Source organism: Pristiophorus japonicus, chromosome 13, assembly GCF_044704955.1.
Source record: "Pristiophorus japonicus isolate sPriJap1 chromosome 13, sPriJap1.hap1, whole genome shotgun sequence".
In the NCBI taxonomy this organism is placed as follows: domain Eukaryota; kingdom Metazoa; phylum Chordata; class Chondrichthyes; family Pristiophoridae; genus Pristiophorus; species Pristiophorus japonicus.
The window spans coordinates 16539432-16549813 of NC_091989.1; positions in this window are offsets into that span (position 1 = coordinate 16539432).

Below are 10382 nucleotides of genomic sequence, written 5' to 3' on the forward strand. Positions count from 1 at the left end.
AACTCCTTTTTGAATATATTTAGTGAATTGGCCTCAACAACTTTCTGTGGTAGAGAATTCCACAGGTTCACCACTCTCTGGGTGAAGAAGTTCCTCCGCATCTCGGTCCTAAATGGCTTACCCCTTATCCTTAGACTGTGACCCCTGGTTCTGGACTTCCCCAACATTGGGAACATTCTTCCTGCATCTAACCTGTCTAACCCCGTCAGAATTTTATATGTTTCTATGAGGTCCCCTCTCATTCTTCTGAACTCCAGTGAATACAAGCCCAGTTGATCCAGTCTTTCTTGATAGGTCAGTCCCGCCATCCCGGGAATCAGTCTGGTGAACCTTCGCTGCACTCCCTCAATAGCAAGAATGTCCTTCCTCAGGTTAGGAGACCAAAACTGTACACAATACTCCAGGTGTGGCCTCACCAATGCCCTGTACAACTGTAGCAACACCTCCCTGCCCCTGTACTCAAATCCCCTTGCTATGAAGGCCAACATGCCATTTGCTTTCTTAACCGCCTGCTGCACCTGCATGCCAACCTTCAATGACTGATGTACCATGACACCCAGGTCTCTTTGCACCTCCCCTTTTCCTAATCTGTCACCATTCAGATAATAGTCTGTCTCTCTGTTTTTACCACCAAAGTGGATAACCTCACATTTATCCACATTATACTTCATCTGCCATGCATTTGCCCACTCACCTAACCTATCCAAGTCGCTCTGCAGCCTCACAGCATCCTCCTCGCAGCTCACACTGCCACCCAACTTAGTGTCATCCGCAAATTTGGAGATACTACATTTAATCCCCTCATCTAAATCATTAATGTACAGTGTAAACAGCTGGGGCCCCAGCACAGAACCTTGCGGTACCCCACTAGTCACTGCCTGCCATTCTGAAAAGTACCCATTTACTCCTACTCTTTGCTTCCTGTCTGACAACCAGTTCTCAATCCATGTCAGTACACTACCCCCAATCCCATGTGCTCTAACTTTGCACATCAATCTCTTGTGTGGGACCTTGTCGAACGCCTTCTGAAAGTCCAAATATACCAAATATACCTGTCTAAACGCGTCATAAGAACTAAAATGCGACATAAGAACAATTTTATATACCACCGTTAATGTCCGTAAAATGCACGAATAGGGTCAAAACTAAAAATCATGGTTTAAAAACTAGTATTAAAACACTCTACCTAAATGCACGCAGCATTCGAAATAAAGTAAATGAGTTGACGGCACAAATCATTACAAATGGGTATGATTTGGTGGCCATTACAGAAACGTGGTTGCAGGGTGGCCAAGACTGGGAATTAAACATACAGGGGTATCTGACGATTTGGAAAGATAGACAAGAAGGGAAAGGAGGTGGGGTAGCTCTGTTAATAAAGGATGATATCAGGGCAGTTGTGAGAGACGATATTGGCTCTAATGAACAAAATGTTGAATCATTGTGGGTGGAGATTAATGATAGTAGGGGGAAAAAAGTCATTGGTGGACGTAGTTTATCGGCCCCCAAATAATAACTTCACGGTGGGGTGGACAATAATCAAGGGAATAATGGAGGTATGTGGAAAAAGGAACGGCAGTAATCATGGGGGATTTTAACCTACATATCGATTGGTCAAATCAAATCGCACGGGGTAGCCTGGAGGAGGAATTCATAGAATGCATACGGGATTGTTTCTTGGAACAGTATGTTACAGAACCAACAAGGGAGCAAGCTATCTTAGATCTGGTCCTGTGTAATGGGACAGGAAAAATAAACGATCTCCTAGTAAAAGATCCTCTCGGAATGAGTGATCACAGTATGGTTGAATTTGTAATACAGATTGAGGGTGAGGAAGTAGTGTCTAAAACGAGCGTACTATGCTTAAACAAAGGGGACTACAGTGGGATGAGGGTAGAGTTGGCTAAAGTAGACTGGAAACACAGACTAAACGGTGGCACAATTGAGGAACAGTGGAGGACTTTTAAGGAGCTCTTTCATAGTGCTCAACAAAAATATATTCCAGTGAAAAAGAAGGGCGGTAAGAGAAGGGATAACCAGCCGTGGATAACCAAGGAAATAAAGGAGAGTATCAAATTAAAGACCAATGCGTATAAGGTGGCCAAGGTTAGTGGGAAACTAGAAGATTGGGAAAATTTTAAACGACAGCAAAGAATGACTAAGAAAGCAATAAAGAAAGGAAAGATAGATTACGAAGGTAAACTTGCGCAAAACATAAAAACGGATAGTAAAAGCTTTTACAGATATATAAAACGGAAAAGAGTGACTAAAGTAAATGTTGGTCCCTTAGAAGATGAGAAGGGAGATTTAATAATGGGAAATGTGGAAATGGCTGAGACCTTAAATAATTACTTTGCTTCGGTCTTCACAGTGGAAGACACAAAAACCATGCCAAAAATTGCTGGTCACAGGAATGTGGGAAGGGAGGACCTTGAGACAATCACTATCACTAGGGGGGTAGTGCTGGACAGGCTAATGGGACTCAAGTTAGACAAGTCCCCTAGTCCTGATGAAATGCATCCCAGGGTATTAAAAGAGATGGCGGAAGTTATAGCAGATGCATTCGTTATAATCTACCAAAATTCTCTGGACTCTGGGGAGGTACCAGCAGATTGGAAAGCAGCTAATGTAATGCCTCTGTTTAAAAAAAGGAGGCAGACAAAAGGCAGGTAACTATAGGCCGGTTAGTTTAACATCTGTAGGGGGGAAAATGCTTGAAACTATCATTAAGGAAGAAATAGTGGGACATCTAGATAGGAATAGTGCAATCAAGCAGACGCAGCATGGATTCATGAAGGGGAAATCATGTTTAACTAATTTACTGGAATTCTTTGACGATATAACGAGCATGGTGGATAGAGGTGTACCGATGGATGTGGTGTATTTAGATTTCCAAAAGGCATTCGATAAGGTACCACACAAAAGGTTACTGCAGAAGATAGAGGTACACGGAGTCAGAGGAAATGTATTAGCATGGATCGAGAATTGGCTGGCTAACAGAAAGCAGAGAGTCGGGATAAATGGGTCCTTTTTGGGTTGGAAATTGGTGGTTAGTGGTGTGCCACAGGGATCGGTGCTGGGACCACAACTGTTTACAATATACATAGATGACCTGGAAGAGGGGACAGAGTGTAGTGTAACAAAATTTGCAGATGACACAAAGATTAGTGGGAAAGCGGGTTGTGTAGAGAACACAGAGAGGCTGCAAAGAGATTTAGATAGGTTAAGCGAATGGGCTAAGGTTTGGCAGATGGAATACAATGTCGGAAAGTGTGAGGTCACCCACCTTGGGGAAAAAAACAGTAAAAGGGAACATTATTTGAATGGGGAGAAATTACAACATGCTGAGGTGCAGAGGGACCTGGGGGTCCTTGTGCATGAATCCCAAAAAGTTAGTTTGCAGGTGCAGCAGATAATCAGGAAGGCGAATGGAATGTTGGCCTTCATTGCGAGAGGGATGGAGTACAAAAGCAGGGAGGTCCTGCTGCAACTGTACAGGGTATTGGTGAGGCCGCACCTGGAGTACTGTGTGCAGTTTTGGTCACCTTACTTAAGGAAGGATATACTAGCTTTGGAGGGGGTACAGAGACGATTCACTTGGCTGATTTCGGAGATGAGGGGGTTATCTTATGATGATAGATTGAGTAGACTGGGTCTTTACTCGTTGGAGTTCAGGAGGATGAGGGGTGATCTTATAGAAACATTTAAAATAATGAAAGGGATAGACAAGGTAGAGGCAGAGAGGTTGTTTCCACTGGTCGGGGAGACTAGAACTAGGGGGCACAGCCTCAAAATACGGGGGAGCCAATTTAAAACTGAGTTGAGAACGAATTTCTTCTCCCAGAGGGTTGTGAATCTGTGGAATTCTCTGCCCAAGGAAGCAGTTGAGGCTAGCTCATTGAATACATTCAAATCACAGATAGATAGATTTTTAACCAATAAGGGAATTAAGGGTTATGGGGAGCGAGCGGGTAAGTGGAGCTGAGTCCACAGCCAGATCAGCCATGATCTTGTTGAATGGCGGAGCAGGCTCGAGGGGCTAGATGGCCTACTCCTGTTCCTAATTCTTATGTTCTTATGTTCTTATGTTCTTCATGGAATAGGGATTCTAAATAGCAATTCTGAAGCAAAACGTGCAATTTTTATGTACGGCAATTTGTGTGCAATATAGAAAACAAGGCCCTAGACCGCTTCACCTTTGAGTCTTCAGCTACACGCAGCTCCAGTTACAGTTCGCCATGTGTGCTTTGCTTTGGTTGTGATCTATATTCTCTAGAGTTTAGAGCAATGAGAAGTGATCTCATTGAAAAATACAAAATTATTACAGTACATGACAGGGTAGATGCAGGGAGGATGTTTCCCCAGGCTGTGGAGTCTAGAACCAGGGGTCACAGAATCAGAATAAGAGATCGGCCATTTAGGACTGAGATGAGGAGAAATTTTTTCACTCAGAGGTTGGTGAATCTTTGAAATCAGAGGGCTGTGAAGGCTCAGTCGTTGAGTATATTCAAGACAGAGATTGATAGATTTTTGGAATCAAGGGATAAGGGGACAGTGCAGGAAAATGGAGTTGAGGTAGAAGATCAGCCATGATCTTATTGAATGGTGGAGTAGGCTCAAGGGGCTGATTGGCCTGCTCCTGCTCCCTATGTTTTAATGGTTATGTCTGCCATTGACTGGTGCCAGCACCTACAAACATACAAAAAAAGGTGCAGTAAAAGCTCCTCAGGGTCAATATTCAATCTGTACACTAAACGGCACAATCCAACATACTGCCTTCCAGCCCAGGGAAGACAAGAAAGAACAGGGAGAAAGCGAGAGCGAGAGAGAGAGAGAGAGAACAGCCTGTAACCTCTACAACTCCATAACACATTCACGCTAGATCCAGGAGACCATGCTTACCCACGACGCATCACTGAGCAAACTGAACTAACTCACACACCCGAGAGGCGCCAGTGCTCTCCTCCCCTGGCAGTTTTCCATTCCCTTCTTAAAGGACTGTGGATTAACTGGATCTGCAGCAGCGAGTGCACTTCAAAAAGTACTTTGTTGGCTGCAAAGTGCATTAGGACGCCCGGTGGCCATGAAAGGCACTATATAAATGCAAGTCTTTCTTTTCTTTTTTACTGCAAGTTGTTTGCTTGCTTTTACCAGTGGCTTGGTGGCCAAGTGGTTTGATTAAATTCATCGCGGGTTGCCAGAGTAAATTGATGTGAAGCACCAACATTCTTAGTAGTACCACGACACCTGGGAGTCCCTGGCCAAAGACCGCCCTAAGTGGAGGAAGAGCGTCTGGGAGGGCGCTGAGCACCTCGAGTCTCATCGCCGAGAGCATGCAGAAATCAAGCGCAGGCAGCGGAAAGAGCGTGCGGCAAACCTGTCCCACCCACCCCTTCCCTCAACGACTGTCTGTCCCACCTGTGACAGGGACTGTGGTTCTCGTATTGGACTGTTCAACCACCTAAGGACTCATTCTAAGAGTGGAAGCAATTCTTCCTTGATTCCGAGGGACTGCCTATGATGATCCCCACAGCCAGGACATTCGCATGGGCAAGATTGCGGTATTTACCCCATTTCTTGGAACCCACATCTGCCCAGCGGATGCCCTGAAAACTCTTGAGCCTGATAAAAGCAGGCACATAGCCTACTTTTACAGGCTTAAGAGTTTTAAAACATACAAAAATATAATAAAATAAAATTTAAAAAACACATTTTAATGTTAAAAACCCTGCCCACTAAGGTAAGTTTATTTTAAACCAAAATTAAAGAAACTTTTTTAAAAATCGGAAAAATATATATTTTTTATAAGACATTAATAACTTTAATTTGAATTAATCTTAAATTTGTGGTGTATTTTTTCTAGTTTTTATTGGTGTTTGTTTTTTTTGGGGGGGGTGAGTTTCTCAATCATAATAATGGGAACTCCTACTTACGGAGTTCCCATTATTATGAATGAGAAAATACTGTATCTGGATTGGCTGCCCGGAGCCATGTGACTCCAGCCCCGACGTCACGCGCTGCGATGCGCAGGGAGAGGAGGCCTCAGGACCGGGATCGTGGGTGGGCAGGATAAGGTAGGTGCGCATCTTTTAAAAAATATTTTCTGTCGATCGCCCACGGGAAGCCCTTGACTGGGATTTCTCGGCCAGCATCGCGCTGCTTTGTCATATTTCCTGATTGATTTTTAACAATGTAAGTAGATGACAATGCCTCTCTCAATTTGCCACAATAATCTCTTGCAGTGGTTCTCCGTGATACATTTGTGTTGTGATTGGAGTGTTGGCCAGCCTCAGACCTGTTGTCTCTCACTCTGTGGGTAGCAACGCTCCCAAGGTGAGATTGAAGAGGAATGCAATGTAATAAAACAGATTATTTATATCTTCCGGAGATAATTATGGATGTAAGCAGGCTGTGAACGCTGAGCACAAGTACCAAGTCATCTAACCTCCAGCAAGGCTTGAGATTAGACAGATATTTTCTCTCAACAGTGTCAGCTGTGGCTCCAGTGGGTAGCACACTTGCCTCTGATGCCAGAAGGCCGTGGGTTCAAGTCCTGCCCCAGAGACTTGAGCACGCAATCTAGGCTGACACTCCAGTGCAGTGCTGAGGGAGCGCTACGCTGCCGGTGGTGCCGTCTTTCAGATGAAACGTTAAACCGAGGCCCTGCCTGCCCTCTCAGGTGGACATAAAAGAATCCAGGGCATTATTCTTCTGAAGAAGTGCAGGGGAGTTCTCCCTGGTGTCCTAGCCAATATTTATCCCTCGGACACCATTGCCAAGATCTGGTCATTATCACATGGCTGTTTGTGGGAGTTTGCTGTTGCCGTGTTTCCCACATTACAACAGTGACTACGCTCCAAAAGTACTTCATTGGCTGTAAAGTGCTTTGAGACATCTGGTGATGGTGCTGAAAGGCGCTATATAAATGCAAGTCTGAAGGTTATGTGAGGAAGGTAAGGCTATGGGTGGTAAGGACTTCCTTAATTTGGAGCTTTCTGGGGCAGAATGAGTTAGAGTTGGGGACAGTGTGAGGAACCTTGATCTCAATACAGTGAGGATGGTGGGGGAAGGGGCCGATGGTATTTGCTGTAGTTTTCAAATCCTCAAAGGCAAAGTCATTTCCAAACAGTGGATTTGCTAAGGTTGCTTGATCTATGCTTGAAATAATTCAATTCATAAAATGAGATTATCTTTTTGGTTTTTTTCCCAGTGTAAGAGTAGTGTTTTAATTTGCAGTTTTACCTGCCTGTCTGGGAATTTTTAGCAACTCAATTGCCTGTAATTTAAAATGTGTGATCAATGAAAGCGTTTACATGGTTGTAATTGCTGCTCACATCATAACCCTACTCCTCCCCCGCAACCCTCACCTTGCTTTTTATTGTCGAGACTTTACATATTTTAAGTTTCCAAAACCTTTGATCAGTTAAATGCTAATTAGCGCTTTTCTAATTACAGTAATGAGCATATTTATAAACCAAAGCTCCTATAATCAGATTCTCCACACTGACAGAGTCAGCACAGCCTTCCCGGGGTATCCCAGCTCAATTCCTGTGGCTGTTCAACTTTCCTTCAGCTCACCACAAGGGCCCTTTGCCGACTCCGTGGGTGTGTGTTGTGCTCCAGACTGCCCGGTCTGTCCGCAAGAGTAGTGAGCACACCCATTGTAACTCAGCTGAGCCTTTCCGTCTGGCTCAAGGGCCGATAACCAGATTGAAGGCGATTGGCAGAAGAACCAGAGGCGACCATGAGGAAAAACATTTTCATGCAACGGGTGGTTAGGATTTGGAATGCACTGCCTGATAGGCTGGTGGAAACCCGTGACCTCCACCACCTCGAAGGACCAGGGCAGCATGGGAACACCACCACCTCCCACGTTCTCCTCCAAGTCACACACCATCCTGACTTGGAAGTATATCGCTGTTCCTTCATCATCGCTGGGTCAGAATCCTGGAACTCCCTCCCAAACAGCACTGCGGGAGGACCTTCACCACACGGACTGCAGCGGTTCAAGAAGGCGGCTCACCGCCACCTTCTCGAGGGCAAATAGGGATGGGCAATAAATGCTGGCCTTGTCAGCGATGCCCACATCCCGTGAATGACTAAAAAAAACACCCAGATTCAATAGTAGCTTTCAACAAGGGAATTGGATAAATGCTTGAAGGAGAAAAAAATTGCAGGGCTATGGGGAAAGAGAGGGGGAGTGTGACTAACTGATTGCTTTTCGAAAGAGCTGGTGCGGGCTCGATGGACCGAATGCTTCTGTGCTGTACTATTCTATGACGTACTTTTAACAAGATGAGCCTGGGGTGAAGGTTTACGTCGGGGGCCAGCTGATGGTCAGCGATGTGCCGAGTCCGTTCTCCAGCATGACCATTGCCCAGTTCCTCGAGATTGCTGCACTCCACAAGGCTGAGGCCGTTCATTAAGCCCCATTCTGCTCACTATTTCCAGGAGTACTGCGATGAAACAGGAAGCTCCTCAAAAACTCCAGTCTTTACAAACATTGCCTGGCCAGTGTTTCTAATTCCACCCAGGTGTAGGACTGGCCTGGAACATAAGAAGGTAAGAAATAGGAGCAGAAGTAGGCCATTCGGCCCTTCGACCCCGCTCCGCCATTCAATGAGATCATGGCCGATCTTCGACCTCAACTCCACCTTTGCTGCCCGACCCCATATCCCTCGGTTCCCTAAGTATCCAAAAATCTATCGATCTCTGTCTTGAATATACTCAACGACTGAGTATCCACAGCCCTCTGGGGTAGATAATTCCAAAGATTCACCACCCTCTGAGTGAAGAAGTTTCTCCTCATCTCAGTCCTAAATGGTCGACCCCTTATTCTGAGACTGTGTGACCCCTGGTTCTAGACTCCCCAGCCAGGGGAAACATCCTCCCTGCATCTACCCTGTCAATCCCTATGCATTTTATATGTTTCAATGAAATCTCCTCTCATTCTTCTAAACTCCAGAGAATATACCATCTACTCAATCTCTCCTCAGAGGACAATCCCCCATCCCAGATGAGATGGAAGATCGATCTCCAGAACATTGCTACAAGCAACCCAGGAGAAAAAAAAATCCTAGGGACATGAAAAAAATTTGTGTCTGTTCGATTTTACATTTTTTGATAATTTATTAGTTATTAAAATAACTGGAGACAGGATAGAAAGACTGTTTGACAGACAGTCAACAATCATCCAATCGGGTAATTAGGAGCCCTGTGCTTGCTTTCCAATTGGCCTGGGAGGGGGAACGATGCGGGCATGGACATGTTGGGTAACCAATGGTGGGAGCGGGATGGTGGAAGGTGGGAGGTCATGTGACGAAACCTCCAGGAATATGTCCGTATGTCCAACCAGAATTGGCGACCCTCCCCAATGGAAACCATCGCGGCTGCGAGGAGATTCAGCGAGAAAAGTGCTGCAGCTTCGCAGAGTTTGTGCAGACGGAAAGCTCACTGTGGTGGCGACCGCTTTCGGTATGGCCCCTTGAACCTGATTTAGGGCCGAAGGATGAGCAGGAGGGAAGTTATACCTCTGAGTCAGAAGGTCGCGGGTTCATGTCCCACTCCAGAGACTTGAACTCTTAATGTTAGCTGGCATTCCAGTGCAGTGCTGAGGGAGTGCTGCACTGTCGGAGGTGCTGTCCTTCAGATGAGACGTTAAACCGAGGCCCCGTCTGCTCTCTCAGATAGACATAAAAAACCCCACGGCACTATTTTGAAGAACAGCAGGGGAGTTATTTCCAGTGTCCTGGCCACTTCTTATAACCTACCTTGTCAGCTGTAATCATATCTGCTTGTGTTGCTTGGTGTCAATTTTTGTCTGATCACAATTGGGATGTTTTACTATGTTAAAGGGGCTATACAAATGCAAGTTGTTGTTGTTACGTGGACTTCAGAACAACTCTGGCAAGAATCTAAGTTCTGTCGAAGGGTCACAGACCTGAAATGTTGACTCTGTTTCTCTCAACATTATGCTGCCTGACCCACTGAGATTTGCAGCATTTTCTGATTTTATTTCAGATTCCAGCATCCAAAGTATTTTGCTTTTGTGTCCGGCAAGAATCCGTTGAAACAACCAAGAATTTCAGCTCCTACTTCTTGATTTCCTTCAGTTTTTCTTCCTAACTTTTCCAACCTCAGCATTATCCAGCACTTTGGTTCTTGGATCTTTATCGAGGTTTCTCAATACATATATACATATTTATATATATGTATTAAAAAAAGCTTGTGTGATTTTTTTTTCCCCCTGCAGTTCTGGCTCTCCAACAGCAGATGGCGATGCTGCACTTTATACCTTGTGCAGTGACAAACCTGCCTGCCGATGAATGGATTTGTCATTTTAAACGGGAAGGGAAATTACAATTGTTGTTGTGCTGAACCCC